Here is a 20,002-nt window from a genome sequence, read left to right as displayed (position 1 = left end):
CACGGTGGCGTGAGGTTTGATCTAGGAAGAGGGAAGGGTTGGGAGAAGAGAGGGTTGGCGGCGGCTAGGGGAGGAAAGAGGACTATTGTGCGGTTTGATTTAGGGTTCTGATGTGAGAAGGTTGGGTGTGGTATTTATATATGGGAGAAATGATAGGGTGCACATATCGGGCCTAATTGATGGGCCCATGGGAATTAGGTACGGGCGGCGCTGGATTGTACCCATCCCCACGACACCCTGCGACGACTACATTTGGCCCATACACATACCCGTGGGTAGTAAATTTAGCCCAATAAGGTAATTAGGTGATGGTGTGCTTTATGAGATGTGCGTGTGCAGTGCCATGGAGGCTATGCTTGTTGGGCATTTCCATGATCGGACGCACCAACGAGGAGGTTGCCGGTCGATGGAACAAGAAACAGGGAGAAGTAGAGAGATCTAAGGGCGGCCAGGAAAGAGCGCACCCAAGGTAGTGAAGATCTTGCCAATGGTGGCCACACCAGTGAATGAGAGCTGGAAGAGGGAGATTCACATCCTCACCAGCCCGGCGAACCCCATTGACGATGGTGCATAGCGGGGCCCACCGAAGAGGCTTCCTGTAGTCCGTCGTAGTGGCGCGCTGCCCCAGATCTTGGTCCCCATCGCCTTGGCTGAGTTGAGGAATGGAGGAGAAGGCCGCAGCACGAGGCGGCATTGAGGGTGTGGCGCAACCGTGACTAAGGGAATACCATCGAATTCAATGGGATTTTTTGGCAGAATAGGCACGCACCATTATCCCTGTGCGGTCGTAGGCGCGACCACCCCTACGTTCACGTGACTCATCAAGGCATGACATGGCAATGGGAGGATAATCACTCGCATCTCACATTCCCCATCTCAGTCGTTGGTTCAAGAACCCACGGTTACTGATCTATTCACTACTCCATGACTCGCCGCGAAGAGAAAGAAACACATATTCCTCTAAATAAGAAACACATATTCCTCTAAAAAAGAAACAAACACACATTTCTTTCCAACCAAAAAACCAAACATTAAACATATTTTAAGGTTCATAACGGGTAAGACTTTTATGCTACTATCATTTTCACATATGAAAATGGGAGTGCCTTTCATAGTTTCACTTCTATATAAGTTTGAATGGATATGGGTATAATACATATAAAATTACTTATTTTTAATCATGACATGCAATTGTAACTTGGTATATATTAGTCTTAGCTTGATATGTATTATTGTGTGATAAATGTGACATTGTCAATTACTTGGGATCCGAAACACACCACTAGGGTAAGACATTGTAGATGAGGATCCACACCTAACCACCACCCGTTGACGGCTCAAGGGTTAATGGTTAATGTGACTGCACATAGAAAATAAAGAAGACACATGAAATCCCCTTCTAATTTCTAGTTAACCATATGTTGTGCCATGGGCCAGTATATTAGACTGAATGAAGATTTTCTTAATCACATGGCATGCCATGTGTTGGGCCCGTGGGATTGGGAGTACCCAGGCCCGTCTGCCTGTGGCCCAGTGCGTGGCCCACAACTAAGGTTCGTGAGCAAGATCCTCGCGAGGCCCTCGCCACACGAGGCACACGTCAGCAACGCCCTAGGCGGATCGAAGGCATCGCCAGGAACCTCACGAGGCTGTCTCCTGAGGTCGCCTCCCAAGGCCCTCATGGAGGCAAACAAGTCAAGAGCCGCCAGGCCCGATCACACGATCCAGAGTCTTCACGTGGGTGACGCGCGAGGCGACAAGTGATCCCAGAGGTAGCGCCAGTGGGCGCAGATAAGGAGGCTTTCCTCTTTCATGCTAAGGGAGCGAGGCCAGCCACCAGCTCCCAAAGCAATCTCCAAAGGCTGCCTGATCGGTACAAGATGAACAAGACGACGGGCGTGCCAGGGCGGTTGTCATTCCTGAGCCCACCAGCGCGTCACGGTAGGAGACTTTTGCAGGCGTAGACCGCCTTTAGTCAGGATAAGCTGTGACCTTGCCCCCCTTCAAACTGCCCGTTGTGGCAACCATTCCCGCCTTGTGTTTTCGAGGGAAGAGGACCAGGGGCAGTATAAGAAGAGGGCGAGGTGCCGCCGTAGAGGGCGTCGACTCGTTTAGCGACTACAGCCCAACACTTGTACTCTCTCTCGCCAAGCAATCCCTGACAAGTAGGAGTACGGTTTTACACTGCGAGGTGGTCTGAACCTGGGTAACTGCCGTGTTCATTGTTCCTCTGTCTTAGCTCGAGCTTGCCGTAGCGTCGCCATGAAGTTGTGAGGGCAGATAGGGCGGTAGGTACTAGTGCACCCCAGAGTTCGAACCTCTTGGGTCCCCGGAGACCCGATTCCAACATTTGGCACGCCAGGTAGGGGTGTGCTGCTGTTCTTCCGCCCAGTTTCAGCTCCCGCTTGACCAATACCATGGCTGACGCTCGCCGTGCGCGTGCCAAGCATCGGGCAGCTCGCGTCGCCCAGATGGAGCCTGCGGGCCGCGGCGACCGCCGCTACTCTGCCAACGCCTCGTCCGCTACTGCCACCGACCCCGCTGCCCACGAGCAGCAGGACTCCTCCATGCACCCCTCCGTGCAGCCCGATGTTCGCACCGCCATGGCCTCTTCTTCCCTCGGCCACTGCAGGCCGCCGAACGCGCAGGGCGCGCTGCTCACGACGCAAGAGCTGCTCCGCTCCCGCCCAGTCGATGCCGGCTACGACGCCTGGCTTGGCCACATCACCAGCGCGTCGCGGCAGGAGACTTTTGCAGGCAAAGACTGCCTCTAGTCAGGATAAGCTATGACCTTGCCCCCCTTCAAACTGGCCGCTGTGGCAACCCTTCCCGCCTTTTGTTTTTGGGGGAAGAGGACCAGGGGCAGTGTAAGAAGAGGGCGAGGTGCCGCCGTAGAGGGCGTCGACTCGTTTAGCAACTAGAGCCCAACACTTGTACTCTCTCTTGCCAAGCAATCCTAGACAAGCAGGAGTAGGGTTTTACACCGCGAGATGGCCCGAACCTGATAACTGCCGTGTTCATTGTTCTTCTTCCTTAGCTCGAGCTCGCCGCAGTGTCGCCGTGAAGTTGTGAGGGCTGAGTAGAGCGGTAGGAACTAGCGCACCCCAGAGTACGAATCTCTTGGGTCCCTGGAGCCCCGATTCCGACACCATGGATCAACGGCATTGTCTCCCTTGCTAGCCTCACAGGTGCACACGTAGGGTGGTAGAGGTTCGAAGATGGAGTGGGAAGCTTCGAGTCAGGGTTCACTCTCCGCTACTCTCCTTTCTTTGATGTGTGATTTCTTGAAAGAAAGTGCCCCTCTTATCCCGTGGAGCCCCTTCCAATCTATTCATGCAAAGTATAAAAATGTTTGATCTGTAGGACGAGTGAGGTGTAGTGAGAGTCCAAGAGATATGTGCGTGTCTCTCTCTATGACCATTGTTCCGAGATGAGCGGCAACCTCGAGAGGAAGCATCCGAAACACTGCCACCCTGGTGCCAGTGTACTTCCATCCCCGGGCTGTACGTAGCATCAGCAAGCGTTGTTGCAAGGGAAGAGTGGAGGCGGTGCAGCCGCGGTGACGCGCGCCACCGGCCGTTTCGGTCAGACCAGCGCCCGATCTCGCCGCCCGCGCGGCGCCGGTCCTTCCTCGCTCTCGTTCCTTGGGTTACTAGTTGCTTCCGTTTCCTGACGTCGCTCAGCCGATCCACGAGCAACTCGTTGTTCTTTTCCACAGTGAAGCTGCAGCGCTTTACAGCACAGCAACGGGTAATTGAAACTCTGTGACTGGTGTGTTCTCCCTTTTTTTCGAGGGGACTGGTGCGTTCTCGGCTGCACCTAGGCGCCATGTGAGCGTCAGGAACTCGTGTCTATGGATGATGATGGCCTCACGATGAGTCACCGGCGCCTATCTAATCTAATCCAGTGCACTCCTAACGTCGCATGCATGCAACAGCTGCAACCGTGCGTGTGCTTGAAGCTTCCAGCGGGACTTTTTTTTTCTGCATGTACAGTAGGACGCGCACATACTGGCATGCACATCGCGTCACTGAACGTGTACTCGTCTGCAGATGTGGTTGAACGTGTACTCGTCTGCAACTTCAGTGACTCATCGTTTGGTCATCATCTATAGACTCAAGCAGACGCTTAAACCCAGCCCGAGGATATCAAGGGCGTCACTCACATAGACGTGCATGCACCGCTCATCTGCCAACGCTCCCGGCCCGCAAGCAACGGGCGGGTGCCGCTTGGGCGGCGAGATCACGCACGCACTTTTGACCATTTGATGATCAAAATGTGCTAGCAAAGCGGCATACTATTGTTTCACAAAACAAGAGGCATGCTATTCTTTTCATGGAATCAATTGTCGGTATCTCTTAGAGCTACCTAGTTTTGCTTGTAATACTTGGTTATTTTTTTTCTCCTTTGCTTACAGACGAAGAACGGGTAACCACTTGGATGGATTCAGTCAATTATAAGAGGCTGTTGTGCTTCGGATTTAATTATCCACCACGTCACGAAACTAATACTTACTTGTAATAGCATACGATACTTGTTTGACAAATTCATAACAGAAAGGGCGATCCTTTTGTTGTAGCTGATAAAGCCAAGCTTTCATGCTTACCCAAAAAAACTTTTCATCCATGCATATGAAATAGCCCGAATATGCATCATCATGCTTAGTGAAGTGAAAGGCATTTTCCTTTTTGAACCCAGTATAGACGCAAGCGCTCATATACACGCGGCATTCGGTCACACCCGCGGATATCGTATGGCAACTTATGCTCGATGGTAATGGTTTTATCTTGTATGAAATTAAACTCCACCTTTGCCCGCATAAGGGAGAAGAAGCAAAGTTGCATGCACAAACACAAGCGATAAGGATTGTAAGCTTTCTAGAATTGTGAGATTACAGAGTAGACATGGGAAACTTATAGATGTCCAGGTAAAGTTATTTATGTTATTTGTGTTGCTTTAGTGGATAGCGGATAATGCAGCGCCATGCCCGCTTTTTGTATTACTCGACAGTTTTGTCTCATTTTTATGGAACCGGGAGCCCATACTCCTTGATTGGAAAAAAAATATGAAGTAAGCATGGGTTAGAGGAGAGTTTTCGGAACCTATTACACAAGACCCTTTTTTTAAAAAAAATGGTAAAATTTGTACTTCTTATAAAATTACAAAAAACATCATGCACATAGTATTAGAATATATACATACCCATGTAAATTGTCATAAGCAATTATGACCATCCCCAACTTATTAGGAAAACAAAAATGAGAAAAGCACAATGCAAATTAGTGCCTTAGGTTGTAGCTTTACTATTTTCTCATTTCCACTAGGGGTGGCAAATGCTAATTTCCTTCAAATAACAGTGCACTTGTTTTCTATTAAGTTTGTTGAAGTTAAAATTGTAATTTCTCACGTCGCATGCATGCAACAGCTGTGACCCCGTGCGTGTGCTTGAAGCTTCGAGTGGGCCTTTTTTTCTGTATGTACAGTAGGACGCGCACATACTGGCATGCACACCGCGTCACTGAACGTGTACTCGTCTGCAGATGTGGTCAGACGTATTTCGTCGCAATTTCAGCGACTCATCGTTTGATCATCATCTATAGACTCGAGCAGACGCTTAAACCCAGCCTGAGGATATCAAGGGCGTCACTCGCATGGACGTGCATGCACCTTGCTACGTTCACCGCTCACCTGCCAACGCTCCCGGCACGCAAGCAACCAAAGGCGATCACGCACGCACTTTTGACGATTTGATAATCAAAATCTGCTAGAAAAGCGGCAAACTATTTTTCGAAAACAAGAGGCATGCAATTCTTTTCATGGAATCAATTGTTGGTATCTCTTAGAGGTTACAGCTAGGTAGTTTTGCTTGTAATACTTGGTTTTTTTTTTTTGCCTTTGCTTACAAACGAAGAACGGGTAACCATTTGGATGGATTCAGTCGATTGAGAAGCTGTCGTGCTTTGGATTTAATTATCCACCAAGTCACGAAACTAATACTTATTTGTAATAGCATACGATACTTGTTTGACATATTCATAACAGAAAGGGCAATCCTTTTGTTGTAGCTCAGAAAGCCAAGCTTGCATGCACGCCAGTACCCAAAAACACTTTTCGTCTGTGCATATGAAATACACCAAATATACATCATCACGCTTAGTGAAGTGAAAGGCATTTTCTTTTACATGTAAACAATGTCACTAGTATATAAGATCATAACATTAGTACATATATGGATATACTTCAAAAGAAGATTTCACAAATACTACTTCGTTATAGTGAATCATGTGTTAATCAAGAATGATAATTCACCTTTTCTCTTGGATACTTCCACATTGGAACACCTTGTTGGCAGAGCTAGCAATGTAGCATCCTTTCAAATTTGTGCATGATGGCAAGGTTTGGCCGATCTCGCATAATGGTGCTCTATCAATTTCTCTTCATTACAAGAGAAGAACGCATCAGCAACATTAGTTGTGCGCCGATCAAGCACCCGACATACGCGAGCACCGTTTGTCACGAGTTCAAGGCCATGCAGCTGGCGCGCAGCGCTGTGTCTACAGTGACACAAAGTACAATTGTAATTTTTCTTTAAGATTATGAAAGCGGATTCGTATGCATGATGCATCCATGCTTTGTATAACACTTCTCTTATCGATTCACTTGTTTTCCTCTTCCAAAAGAATACAACTTTTAAGGTGCTGTCGAGTGTTGGTAGTTGGTAGCATAGTGACGCCCGAACACTGGAATCCTAGTGAACACAGACAAATCAAAACCAAAATAAAATCAAATCAAACAACATAAATTATTTCATTACAATGTTATTACGCTACTAAAACCAAAATAAAATAAAATCAAACAACCTAAATTATTTCATTACAATGTTATTACGCTACTAAAACAAAACAAAAAATCTCCTTTTCTTCAGTTCTTTTTACACTAGACATATGAATAGTGCCACTATTTTTACTCTTTCAATATGAACCAAAGAGAGAACAACGCAATGTTCGTAAGCAATAAAACACTGCCGGTAACGTGTGTACGCACGCTAGTAACGCGCCGACGCCGAGCACAGCGCAGTGTATACTGTATAGTACATCTACACTTCTACAGTGAAGCGATCGCCGTCCTTGCCAAAGCTAGCGCGCCCGTGTGCGGCTCCCCGGCCGGCCTTCCATCCCGCGGGGCGCTGGCCCACCCTCGCCTCGCCTTCGGTTACTAGTTTCTGCCGTTTCCCGGCGCCGCGGGGAGCGTTGGCAGATGATCGAGCGGCTGTTTCGGTGAAACTTTCACCGTGAAAGCAGCGCGCGATCTCGCCGTCCGCGCGGCGCCCGCCGCTCCTCGCTCGCCATGGATCAGTTACTTGCTTGCTGGCGACCGGGGATTATTGTTGGTCTTTTGTGGAGTAGTAGTAATAAAGTAGCAGCACTTTCCAGCACAGTACAACAAATAACTGAAACTCACTGACCGGAGCGTCCTTGTGAGTGACGGCCTCTACCAGCACTGCAACAAGTAACTGAAACTCATTGACTGGAGCGTCTTCAGCTGCACCAAGGTGCATGGCGGTCCATGTGAGTGACAGCCTCTTTCTTCCTTAGGCTGTAAGCTTCATGTCTATAGATGAATGATCTCACCGTGAGTGAGTAGGTGCCCCTGTCCTTAACAAGCTACGACAAAATGCGTTTGACCACACTTGCGGATGAGTACAACCTGCACGACGCGCACTGTGTGCCACTGCCAGTGCGCTCCCACTGTCGCACGTCTGGCTTCGCGACGCCAATGGTGCTTGTCAGGTTGTGCTTTAAGACATTGAGTTTTTTGGACATGACCGCTTGGTTGCACAACGGCACCAACCTCACAAATGCAATACGGCATCGGCTCTGTTTCCTTTCATAGGGCGCGTTCATCTACACCGGACATGATGAGGAGAAAACAAGGCCACCAACAGTTTTGGCCTTCCCTCCCGAGGAGTTTGATCCGGTTCACGGCCGCTGGAACGAACTCTCCTACATGCACATTGCTTCCTCTGATGTTAATAGAAACAATGAGTCACTGCCTGGTGCTTGCCGCCTATCCTTAACTGAAGCGACAAAATGCGGTCGACAGCATCCGCAGATGAGTACAGGTCGAGTGACTTTGCATGCAACAACAGCGGTGCTTGTGTCTAGGGAGTCTTTTGAACATGACCACTTCGGTTGCATCATAATTTTGAAAAAATGTTCACTAAAAATGTAAAAATGTTCATGTCTAGTTACCGTATAAGAAAAAACAAGATATGTAAAAACATTCATGAAGCGACCATGTTAGTTACATGTACCCATCTGCGGGTACGGTCGACCTCATTTTGTCGCTACAATTAAGGGTAGGCGGCAGGCACCATGCAGTGACTCATTGTTTCTATCAACATCAGGTGAAGCGATCTGCATGCGGGAGAGTTCGTTCTAGCGATCGTGAACCAGACCAAACTCCTCGCGTGGCAAGGCCAAAGCTGGTTGGTTGCCTTGTTTTCTTCTCATCGTGTGTGGTGTAGATGAATCGAGCCCTATGGAAGGAAACGGAACCGAGGCTGCATTGCACTTGCGAAGTTGGTGTCGTGGTGCAACCAAGCGGGCATGTCCAAAAAACTCAATGTCTTAAAGCACAACCTGACAAGCACCGTTGCCACCGCGAAGCCAGGCATGTGACAATGGGAGCGCAGTGGCTGTGGCACACAGTGCGCGGCATGCAGCTTGTACTCGTCCGCAAGTGTGGTCAAACGCATTTTGTTGCAGCTTGTTAAGGATGGGGGGCACCTACTAACTCAACGTGAGATCATTCATCTATACACATGAAGCTTACAGCCTAAGAAAGAAAAAAAAAGCCGTCACTCACATGGACGGCCATGCACCTGGGTGTAGTCGAGTACGCTCCAGTCAGTGAGTTTCAGTTACTTGTTGCAGTGCTGCTACTTTAGAGCAACTCTTGCCAATGTCATTTACTCCCGTCCCCTAAAATCGTTTTATTGTTTCTCTAAAACGATTTTGCGGAAAGTGATGTGTCTCGAAAGAACAGATCTCACATCTACTTATTGTAAATTTAAAAACTTGGATAAAACGTTCTTCCCACTACATAGCTCATCACACAACACATCGGAGTTCATCACACATACATAGAAAATACAGATAAAAACATAGATCTACCAAGAGGGGTGACGGCAGCGGCTCAGTCCTTGACTCCAAGGAAGAACACCTCTGCCGAGCGGCGGCAAGCATTGACGAAGGCGCGCTCCTCCTTCGCCGCGGCAAGCCTCTCAACGGCCCCTGGTTCTCCGGCCTCGACGGCGCTCGCCCCGGCAAGGAACTCCATCTCCGCGTTGCGGCAAGACAGGGTCTGCCGGTAGAGCTCCTCGTGGAGCCTGTTGAAGTGGGGCCAAGCTGACTGCCCACCGCTATGGGAGAGGAGGACGCGCTGCCACGCCTGCTCTGACTGCCAAGGTTCAACGGGGGCGAAAAGCGAGCTACTGGCCTCCGTGTCGACGTGCAAGATCTTGCGCGGCGGTGACCCGCCACGGCCACGGCCTCCACGCCCGTGTCCGGATCCAGCCATCGCGCACCCGAAAAAAGCTGGCCTCCAGAGGGAATCACTCGCGAGAGTTTAGAAAGGGAGGAGGTGGACGAAATGGGAGGCGACGGAGGAAATAAAGCAAGGCAATCCTAAATCGCGATCCGGCCGGTAGATATAGCGGCTCGGGGCGGTTTTTCGGGCCACATGTCGTTTTTTCAGGCAGGGCTAAGAGAGCTGCCGACGCCACGCGGACGGCGACCATGGGGAGCTGCTTTGACCGAAACAGCCGCTCATCTGCCAACGCCCCCGACGGCGTCGGGTGGGCAGGCGCCGCCTGGGATGGCAAGGCCGGCAATGGGACCGTGCGTGGGCATGCTAGCTTTGACCGAGAAGGCGATTGCTTCACTTTAGATGGTACTTTACACCGTGTTGTGCCAGGCCTTAGGGCATCTCCAATATTGACTTACAAATCAGACATCGAATCCATCCGCGAACCGAATGGGACCAGTCCACGGATACTGATAAAAGTCGGCCATCCAAATCTAGCTAGATACATCCATCACCTGTTTTTCTAAGTCAGCACGCTCAAAATAGGCGCATATCTTGTTCCAGCTACAAATGTTCAAATGCAACAGTAGTTCTAATTTAGATAATTCAATCCAATATCCAATAAAGTATTCAAGTTGTAATAGTTAAAACTTGAATTTAACTAGCACATATGTACCAGTTGTCCCCTTGAACCTCCCAGAGATGGTCAATCAAATCTTCTATCAGTTGCTCATGAGCTGCACGATGCCGAATTTATTGATGTATGTGAACAAACTCATCAAATGTGTTCGGATTATGCTTTGGAAGTTTAATAGGATCACCCATGTTCCCAAATTCAAGAGCTGCGGCCACATCCTTACCCTCATCCTCCACGATTATGTTGTGCATGATCACACAACATGTCATCACCTCCCACAAGGTATCCGGATCCCAATATTTAGCAGGTCCACGAACAACTGCAAAACGTGCTTGCAAAACTCCAAATGCCCTCTGGACATCCTTCCTAGCTGCTTCTTGTCTTTGAGCAAAGTGTGATTTTTCCTGTCCAAGTGGGTCAGAGATGGTCTTCGCAAAGTTTAGTCCACAAAGGATATATACTGTCAAACAGATAGTAGCCCACTTGTATTCATACACATTGACAGTGTAGTGACAATGAGGAGCTTTCCCTTCAGTCAGTATAGCAAAAAATGGCGATCGTTTCAACAGTTTGATGTCATTGTGAGACCCGACATGCCAAAGAAAGCATGCCAAATCCAAAGATCTTGTGATCCAACTGCTTCAAGAATGATGATGGACTTCTTAACATGACCCTAATATTTCCTTTGAAAACCTTTTTGACAGTTCTTCCATCCGCTATTCATGCAGTCAAGAGATCCGAGCAAACCTGGCCACCCTCTAGCTTAAGACTTTGACAAGATCCTCTCAGTGCCTGCGATAGCTAGTTCTCTCATGTAGTGAGATCCAAACATACGTAGCTTTGGACTCCCGCATGCACAGGCATCGACCTGGCGTGCTGCCCCATAGTAGGCTAAAATGATATGCCATGTAGGCCTTGCATTTTACCACGCCATAGGACAATCCGTCGGAGCATCTTGACCTGATCGACGGGGTCCAACAACACCTGACCTGGAGACCACGTCGATAGGTCAACACAGAACAGAAAAAGGCGTATGTGCGTTGCAGAAGGAGGGAACCGCTAAGGCCCCGATTGGAATAGGTGTAAACTAATACATCCGCAAAAAACATACAGGCGTATTTTACTGGTCTACTAAAATAACCAGTATTTTACAGGTGGTTGTGAACCAGCGCTTGGGTACGAATCTTCCATGAAGCTCCTCGAGCAGTGCCGATTCACCGCCAACAACGTACGCAGCACCGCCGCTCTCCCCTTTATCCTCTCAGATCGAACCCCACGGCCGCCTGCCCCGGGCGCTCTTCTGTCTGAAATATCTTCTTCTCCTCACCGCCACAACTCCTCCGATCTCACGGGCTGCTGGCCGGCGTCGAGGCGCGCGGTGCCGAGGAGCGCACCAACGTGGAGGATGGAGACATTGGAGGCGCCGTAGCGCACGGGCACCACACTAGGGCTGGTGGCGTTGACGGTGAGGGTGAGGCCGATGTCCAGCGCCGCCGGCGGCCGGAAGTGGAAGGCGGACAAGCTCGTGGAGATGAGCTCGAAGCTCGGCTCTGTCGGCCGGCAGAGCACCAACACTCCCGCCGCTCTGGTGATGGCGCCGGCGAGGTGGTTTGCATCGGCTGGGGCGGCGTAGGTGCCCTGCGCTTGCCGTTGGGGTCGAGGGCTCGCGGCGGCGGCAGCAGCGGAGTAGTATTTCCTAAAACGACGGAATACCAGGGAGAAAACGATGGGTGGAGGTATGTCTTCAAAACCGATGAAATACAAGCGTCAAATATGAAACCGGTGGAATACACGTGTCAAATATACACCCCAGAAACGATGATCCAAGCTGGCAGTCGAGCGCCAACCGTTTTCTTTTCCATATGTATATTTTCCGGAGGTTTTGGCTGCTGAAACGACAATCCAAGCGAGGCCTAAACTGCCCACATAGGCCGGGCGAACATGGCTCCTCTCTGCTCTATGCAAACCGTTACGTTGTTCCATCCCACACGCTACATCCATGGCTATTAGGCGGAATCCTATTCGGTGCACAGGTCTCGCTTAAAGCGACCGAGCGCGCAGCTTCTAGAACCTTCCCAAACCCGTTTTTGGTGCTTTTATTTTGGTTTTTCTGCCTTTTCATTTTCTTTCTTTTTTCCAGTTTTGTGTTTTCTATTTCGTTTTTTCTACCTTTTCATTTTCTTTCTTTTTTTCACTTTTGTGTTTTCTTTTCTTTTATTCATTTTTTTCACGTTTTTTTCTTTTATTTTTAGTAGTGATATTATTTATTTTCCAGTTTTTGGAAATCGTGAACATTTTCTGAAATCTTCAACAATTTTTGAATTCACAATTGGTTTTTTAGTTATGACGAATTCTTTTTAAATGGATGGACATTTATTGGGTTCCTGAATTGTTTCTAATCATGGAACATTTTTTGAATCGATGTTTTTTCTTAATTCATGAACATTTTCGTAAACAATAAAAAATTTCAAAATTATACAACTGTTTATTGAAAATTTGTTTTTCAAAATCGTGAACATTTCCTAAAAATTACAAACATTTTTTAGAATAGATGAACATTTTATTATTTGTTGAATATTCGTTTAACAAAAATTGTTTTCAATTTGGATATTTTTTAGTTCCTAATTATTTAACTAAGGAAAAAACAAAAAAACATAGAAGAAAAAAGGGGAAAAAGAAATAAAAGAACTGGGCGTCCGGAATATGGGCCGGCCCAAAAATTGACAAATGCAAATGCTTTATATAGGCAAACTAATAATTTTTGAAATTGGGAAACAATTTTCGAAATTCACAAACATTCTTTCAATTTTTAAGGACATTTGTCAAAATTCGTCATTCTTTTTTAATCATCGAACATAATTTGAATTGAGGAGCTTTTCTTGTAATTCACTATCATTTTTTAAATTTTGTGAACATTTCTTAAAACATTCATGAATATTTTTGGAATTCACAAACATTTGTTCAATTCACGATAATTTTTTGACTACATGAACATTTTTTTAAATCATGAAGTTTATTACATTTTTCAAATATATCTGTTCAAATCAGGAACATTTTTTGATAACTAAACATGAACATTTTTTCTTGTCTTAGATAACCAGATATGAACATTTTGTACAGGAAGTGGTGTTTTTTTAACCATTTTTGCATTTATTTATTTTTCCTTTTTCTTTTTGAATAATTTGGATTTCAAAACAGTTTCAATTATTTAACATTGTGAATTATCTTTCTAAGAAATCCTAAAATGTTTGCATATTCAAAAAAAATCATGATTTTTAAAAAAGTTCTTTCTTCTCAAACACCACTTCCCACATTTTTTATTTGGTAGAGATGTGTAATTCAATTCTATGCTAGGAGTATGAAAGTGCATCTCAATGGAGAAGTAACACAAAAAGGAAACAATGGAAAATGGTGATAAATAAGATAAGTGAACATACACGAGGTTCCATTCCTTTTGATGTTAGCCACATTATATCTTCTTCTTCAACATGTGTGATGACCGAAACAAAAGTGTGTCATCTTTCTTCTCAAATGTCTCTCTCACATAGGGGACCAACATGCTTCGATTTATCTCAGTATGTCTGGGCAAATGACAAAAGTATTTGCGACAATTAAAAAGAGGAACATTTCTAAAAAAAAGGATCTAAAGAACAAGAGATCATACAAACTTTAATATATCATTGATAACACAAAGACAATATGTAATGTTCTATATGGACGTGTAAGACTGCTTTCTAATATATGAATGGTAGAATAGCAACATATCTTATTACCCTTCTGCTTCGGTACACCCTCCCCCCTCACCCCCCAAACACGTGAACGGCCCAGATTAATCGATACCTTTTCATAAGTAAGGGCATGATGGTCATATATTAGAAATCATTCATCTGCTGTATACGATGTATAGTGAGCTGGGCCGGCCCATCTTTCCCTTCTTTTTTTCTGATTTTAAATCGCGAAAAAATATGAGGCTAAGAGGAATCGAACTAGGTTCTACCTTGTACAAAATTCGACGTGATAACCAACCGGCGACTTGAGCACTTGTGTTTAGGTAGTTCTGTCTTGTCCTTTTCTTCCTTGCTCTTTCCTGTTTCTGATTTCCTTTTTTTCTTAGTTTTTCAAACATTTTTTTCGGTTTTCATTTCCCTTTTTTTTCTTTTTAGTTTTATTTTCCTTTTTGTTTTACTTTTTCCTTTGAATGTGCAAACTTTTTCAATTTCCTTTAAAAAAATCAATGAACCTTTTTTTTAATATTGATGAATCTTTCTCGAGATAGAGTAGATGATTTTTAAGATGCATGATTTCTTTTTCCGAGCATGATTCAAGATGACTCTTTATTCATTTCCTGCAAAAGTTGAGTAGAGATTTCTTTTTTCTAAATTGATGAATCTTTATTCAAGATGAATGATTTCTCAAGATGAATAAAGATTTTTTTTCTAAATTGATGAATCCTTCTAGCAACCGAACACCCTTCATTGAACATGGTCTAGTTCTGGATATTCTTGGAATGACCTCAACTTTTGCAGGAAGGTGGGCATTGCCCATGGTAGGCACCAGTGATAGGTTTGAATGATTTCTAACACCGCATGCAACTTGCGACACGCCCGATCATTTATCGGTCTTTTTTCATCGGAAAAACTCCAGAAAATGCAGAACTTGTTGAAAATCCAAACAACTTGGCATGGTGTCTTGAATTGGTCATACAAGGCCATGAAAAAATTGGGGCCATTTCAAGGATGTGAAGAAAACAACGTGCTCTCAAAGAGAGCCTTCTGGCAACCGAACACCCTTTATTGAACATGGTCTAGTTTTGGACATTCTTGAAATAACCACAACTTTTCTAAGTAGGTGAGCATACCCATGGTAGACATCCATGTCAAGTTTGAATGATTTCTGACATCGTATATAAGTCGCGACACGTCAGACCATTTATCGACCTTTTTTGGCTGAGAAAACTCCAGAAAACACAAAATTCATCAAAAAAACAAAAAAAAAGTTGGCATGGTGCATTTAGTTGGCCATACAAGGTCATATAAAAAATTGAGGCAATTTCATGGATGTCAAAACACAACATGCTCTCAGGCGGAGCTTTCTGACCTACCTGAATACACTAATTTGAACATGGTCTATTTTTAGATATCCTTCAAATGACCACAACTTTTCCAAGAAGTTGAGCATGCACATGGTAGGCATCTATGTCAAGTTTGAACTATTTTCGACAGTGTATGCAAGTTGCCACATGTCCGAGCATTTATTTTCTTTTTTTACCGAGAAAACTCTAGAAAATGCAAAAATTATTGAAAACCAAAACAACTTGCCATGGTGTCTTGAATTGGCCATACAAGGCCATGGGAATAATTGGGGCCATTTAATGGATGTCTATTTTTGGATACGCTTGCAATAACCCAACTTTTGCAAGCAGGTGGGCCTACCCATGGTAGGAATCCACGCCAAGTTTGAACGATTTTCGACACCGTATGCAAGTTGCGACACGTTCGGCAATTTATCACCCTTTTTTGACAAAGAAAGCTTCAGAAAATGTAAAATTTGTAGAAAACCAAAAAACCTTGGCATGGTGCCCTGAATTGTTGCCAGTGAAAAAAATTAGGTCATTGGACGGATGTCGAGAAAAAACATGCTCCCAAACGGAGCCTTCTGACCTACCCCGACACCCTACGTTGAACATGGTGATTTTTCTACACGAATACAAAAAAATCGAGCAAATTGAAAAAAATTGTTACAAAATTTTATTCGTAGTTTTCTTGAAATTCCAAATTTAATAGTGACTTTCCTAAAATGTTAAAAGAAAAATGTTCGGGTTCAAAATTTTGTTAGCTCTTTGTAAAAATGTTTGTGTTTTGACATTATGAGCAATTTGAAAATACAAAACCATTCCAAGGAATTCATAAAATGTTCGCATTTTGAAATAATTGTTCATAGTTTCAGAAAATGTCCATGTTTTCAGTTTTGTTCCTCTTACAAGAAAATGTTCGTATTTTAATTTTTTTTTGTAGTTTCAAGAAATGTTCTCACTTTCAATTGTGCTCTTATTTTTCTAAAACAAAGTTTGAGGGTCTGAAACGTTGTTCACAAAAGGTTTGTGTTTAAAAAAATATGTTCACAGATTTTGAAAATGTTTGGGTTTAAAAAAAATACTTTGTGAAACAGAAATTCACATACGAAATTTCAAAAAAATAGATCGTTTTGGACTAGTGATGTTATGCACTCGCAGGAGCTTGTGTGTTAGATCCGCGCATCCATTTATGTATTTGTGAATTGGTGTTAAAGTGTTGCCGCTTTCACTAATTCTTTAGGCGTGGCAGTCTGTAGCACTTGAGTTAGGCAGCCGAAGTGGCTAGCAGCAGTTGGAATTATATGGCTGGTCGTGAGTTCGATACCCATATAGGGCGTAATTTTTGTTGATTTTCCAGCGCAAATGGGCCGGCCCAGGTTAGCTGTGCCTGTGCCGTATTCCAGCGTAGAGGAGGTCCTCCTACGTACAAAACTGGATACGATTTGTCAAAAGTCTAAATTACCCTTTATACGCTTTGTGAGGGGGGGGGGGGTTTGTACCGAAGCATTCCTCGTCTTATTAAATTGTGTCGAATATCTTGTGAAGAGAAATATAAATCATTTAGTGGCATGATTTTTAGACCATGTAAGAAGTTCGAGCCAAACATGGTAGATAAAACAAAGAAATATTGAGACCATTCCTGATAGATCATGAACAGAGAGTTTGAAATAATTAGAACATATAAAGAAGGCTAACATATAAATGTTGATAAAAGAGCACGATTGGATCTAGGTGGATGGGAAAGTGGTTTTTGAATAAAGGTTGTGATGGATCCCAATAAGATCTATTGGAAAATGGAATGAAACATGTACATGTTTGATTGCTAGATAACAAAATAAGCAAGATATTGAATCGTGGTGGATTAGGAACTTTTTTTTGGTAGCACCAACAAGAACATCAAGAGGCACAAAAAGAATTATGCGGTGTGAATTGTTCTTTCAGAAACATGATTTTGAGGGAAAAACTATGAAGCGAGTGGAAAACTTTGAGAACTCTAAAGAACTTTAGCCAAGAGTGGCAATAAAATCAAGGGTAGATCTAAGAAAGTAAAGAACTATAGAATAAACTGTAGAAGTATTTATATGAGGACACAAAACATAAGAATGTATTATGTGATGAAAAATAATGCATGATAGCCACATATCTTCAAGATGCATACATAGATGTTCAAGTAGAGGGGTTGTTGAAAGCACATATCTCACCAGAAGTGAGGCTTTGAGATAGTTTCATGGCAGGGAGCAAATTCATATCTCAAGAATGATGCTTTGAAATGGATCATGAAGTAGAATTAATTATAGGCCTTATTTCAGCACACGGCAACAAAAAAAATATTACCAAAATACCACTGTAAATTCTCCAAGATGGATAATGAGGTATGACTTGAAGTATAGATCTCGTCATGTGCGATGCTTCAAGGTGCATCATCGCGGTCATAAGAAAAAATGGGGAATCATAGATCTCGAGATACCGAAAGGAGTATGGCATGGGGATTGTTATATAGAGGAATTATTTTGACAAAATTAGTAAAATGAGTTGGAATAAATTGGAAACTATAGAGAAACTTTACGAGGAACAACAAAAAATCAAGGATAAGGGCTTGACAAAATATCATAACAAACTTGGATCATAACATACCTGGATTCGGCTTCGGCTTGGCTGGAAGTGCGGGAGGAAAAAAATCTGTGCGCGAACCTTACTTGGCAATGGTAAAGCGAATGCGAGGAAGAAGGAGATGGGAGAGGAAAAGAACTAGATGTAGTTCCCTTTGATAATTGCCTCCCTTATATAACCAGCAAAATGGTAACAGCGCCCCACGTGCTATACCACGTGGCCATGGTCTTGTGCTAAACCCCCGCTACACGCAAGTCTCATGCGAAACACGAGGAGTCATGGTGGTCGAGGACCCACGCGCCCATTCTGCCGTCCACTCACATTCAATGCGCTAGTGGATGGGGCCTGATTAACATGGCCAGGGCTATTGCCTATTTACGCTCTCGTTAATTGACCGGTCCAAACCCGAAGAGGCCCGAGAAGGTTCGAGGAGGGACCAAAAGATGCACGAGGGAGCAGCAATCTCACATGGTGTATCTCGGCCTACCTTTTTCTAGAGAACTCCCATCTCGCTAGGGTTTCTTCTTCCTCTCGGCGGCGACTCAGTCTCCGCCGTAGAGATCTTTCTCCCCTGCTGTTCTCTCCTATCGCCGGTCATCAAGGCCCCGGGCCGAGGTGCGGGTGAGATCGGGACAGCTAGGGACACTACCGCCCGCGGATCGTGACCACGGGCAAGAGATCTGATCGATGGCGGATAAAGCGGAAAGTTCGGGCTCCTCTGAGCTCGAGGCGATGATGGCAGAGTTGGGACTCAAGGAGGATGATCTGCAGGATGTGATCGTAGAAGAGGACGAGCTCCCGGAGGAGGCGACCCGCTGGATGGCAATTGCTAGGGTTCATACTGATAAAACCTACAGTCAGTATTGGTTCTTCCGCAATATGCGGGTGGCATGGGATCTAGCCCAAGAGGTGAAGATTAAACCACTCGAGGAAAATCTCTATACAATGCAGTTTTCGTGTTTGGGGGACTGGGAACGGGTCATGGAAGACGGACCATGGAATTTCAAAGGAAAGGCAGTCGTCATGGCGCCTTATGATGGCTTTACTAAGCCCTCCTCTATCGAGCTCAATAAGATAGAGATGTGGGTGCAGATACACGACTTCCCTCAAGGATATTTCTCCAAGATCAAAGCCCTATCGTCGACAGTGGGGGAGTTCATCTATGCTGAACCAATGGCGCAGGACTTTGAAGGAAATTTTGCTCGAGTGCGTGTGAACATTGATGTCACGAAACCCCTAAAGAACGCCGTCTCCCTAGTGGTAAAGAAGAAGGGAGAGGTTCAGAGGGTCCTTTTCAGGGTGAAGTATGAGAGATTGCCGGACTGGTGTGCGGTTTGTGGATATTTGGGCCACACTTTCAAGGAGTGTGGGGATGGGGTTCATCCTCCCAATGCACTAGTGTTCAAAGAGCTTAAAGCAACTTGGTTTCGAGGACCCGGGAGAGGCCCTGGCGAAAATCAAGGAAACAGAGGTGGCCGAGGAAGAGGCCGTGGTGGCCGAGGCAGCGGCAGAGGAAGAGGGGGAATGCAGCAAAATGCGTTCGTGCCCAGGAGCGATGATGACACTGTGAACACAATGGACACAGCCATGGCAGACGGCGAGAGGAATCGCAAGAGGGGCGCTGCTGATCTCAAGGACCCCCTCCCTAACCTTTCTCCTCAAATCGGAAAGGGTACCCCACCTTTACCTCTACCGGCGCCAGAAATACCACCCAGCCCATCGACCAAACAGGAACCGAAGAGAAACAAGTCAACAACCATAGCCACAGAGAAAGGATCAGTGAAGAGCCTGGCCTCTAGCAAACAAAATGATGCGCGTTTGGCGGGCCCCCATGAGGGGTCGCGCCAGGCGCAATGAGTCTTCTATGCTGGAACTGTCGTGGGGCTGGCAAACCCGCGACAGTTCGTGAGCTTCGTGACCTCACGAGGCAACTTGCCCCCTCTATAGTTTGTATTGTTGAAACCCAGATAGAGGGCTCCAGGGTGGAGAATTTGGTAGGCACTTTAGGCTATGATAAAAGTTTTGCAGTTAGTAGTTGTGGTCGAAGTGGGGGACTTGGAATATTTTGGAACGAGGAAATAAAACTTGAAGTT

At 45.4% G+C, this 20,002-nt stretch overlaps 1 long non-coding RNA gene across 2 annotated transcripts; it reads right to left on the bottom strand.

Annotated features, from left to right (window-relative positions):
• Positions 1-6,151: 6,151 nt before the first annotated feature.
• LOC123067446 (uncharacterized) lies at positions 6,152-18,224 on the bottom strand. Of its 2 annotated transcripts, none has more exons than XR_006431535.1 (3): positions 17,934-18,224; positions 13,663-13,806; positions 6,152-6,748 (listed from the first exon to the last, which is right to left on the bottom strand). It is a non-coding gene; the product is annotated as an uncharacterized lncRNA (long non-coding RNA). The 2 variants fall into 2 exon arrangements; XR_006431536.1 differs by lacking the exon at positions 6,152-6,748 and adding an exon at positions 9,068-11,921.
• Positions 18,225-20,002: the final 1,778 nt, after the last annotated feature.

Source organism: Triticum aestivum, chromosome 1A (assembly GCF_018294505.1).
Source record: "Triticum aestivum cultivar Chinese Spring chromosome 1A, IWGSC CS RefSeq v2.1, whole genome shotgun sequence".
Taxonomy (NCBI): Eukaryota; Viridiplantae; Streptophyta; class Magnoliopsida; order Poales; family Poaceae; genus Triticum; species Triticum aestivum.
Note: the sequence above shows the minus strand (reverse complement) of the source record. Positions and strands in the feature narration are given on the sequence as shown.